Source organism: Silene latifolia, chromosome 6 (assembly GCF_048544455.1).
Source record: "Silene latifolia isolate original U9 population chromosome 6, ASM4854445v1, whole genome shotgun sequence".
Taxonomy (NCBI): Eukaryota; Viridiplantae; Streptophyta; class Magnoliopsida; order Caryophyllales; family Caryophyllaceae; genus Silene; species Silene latifolia.
Window position 1 is genome coordinate 76452317 of NC_133531.1, and position 1305 is coordinate 76453621.

Here is a 1305-nt window from a genome sequence, read left to right on the forward strand (position 1 = left end):
TATCCAAATCAATGCGATGACCACCCTTTTTCGCCACATACTTGCTATCCTTGTTGAAGTTCGGATCAAAGTATTTAGCCAAAAGAGTGAATAGACCTCCATTCACAATAACGGTAGTGCCTTGCTTCCCACAATAAACATTTAGCCATCTATCCACCAAAAGCCTTAGAGAGTTGAAAGGCTTGGTAAATTCCCTTCCAATGTTTAAGGCCGACTCAAGAAAAACAAAATCGAGTTTGGTAAAGTGGTTGGTGTCTTTTCTTGCAATGATGGTGTTCCCTATGACCTTGTGCCACACTCTAATGCCCGGATGGTGGACTAATAGAGCGCGACTAGCATGATAGTTCTCAAATTTCCTTCCGGAAATCGCCTCCTAAAGAGGAGCGGGGTCATACTTACCAACATTCTTGAAATAACTATGTGAATCATCAAGACCCAAAGCTTTACTCATTTCCCCAAAGGAGATGCGCCTACTAACATTAGCTAGGCGGAACTCGATGTTTTCCATAGTCTCAACCTTTGTAACTTTCAAAGAACTCAAGAATTCTAAGGTAAGGGAGGGGTATGTCAAGTCTTTTGTTGCAAACAATTGTTCCAACCCCATGGCTTTAAAGAAGGCTTTGGTTTGCTCAAGGACACCCAACTTATCTAAGGCATCTTCACAAATAAACTTGGTGTATAGAAAGGATTTACTAGCATACTTGGCAAAAGTTTCCCTATGGGATTTGGAAATGAAAATTACCTCCGGATAGTTCGAAAGTTGAGCAATTTCCGGAGTAGTAGATGTTGTTGCTTCTAAGGGAGGTTGTTCTTGTTGCACTTCCAAGTTTGAGCTAGCTACCACCATAGCCAATGAGACTTTCTTTGCTTGAAGACTCTTTTGTCTTGTTGAGAGTGCCTTTGCCTTTGGTGCTCCTTTTGTCCTTGCCATTGATGCTTAAACCAAGAAAAGAGTGAAAATCTTCAATTTCCAAGTATACCCAAATCGATTTTAAGATGAAAGGCTTTGCCTTTATAAATTCAAAAATCGTCTCAAAGGTTGAAGATTTGGTGCTTGGTTTGATTTTTGTTGAAAGAGGAGTGATTAATTTTTGTTAAAAGGATGTTTTGATTTGATTTTGATGAATGTGTTTGAGGAAATCTTGTTTTTGTGATGGAGAGGATAAGGGTTTTGAGTTTTTGGGGTTTATGAGTAGTGTTTTGAATGAAGAAATGAAGAAATGAATGTGGGAGGGGGTTTATAATAGACCCGAAAATTTTGAAATGCAGGGGGAAGACGGGCGGCTTTCCTTCGGGACGGCCGGA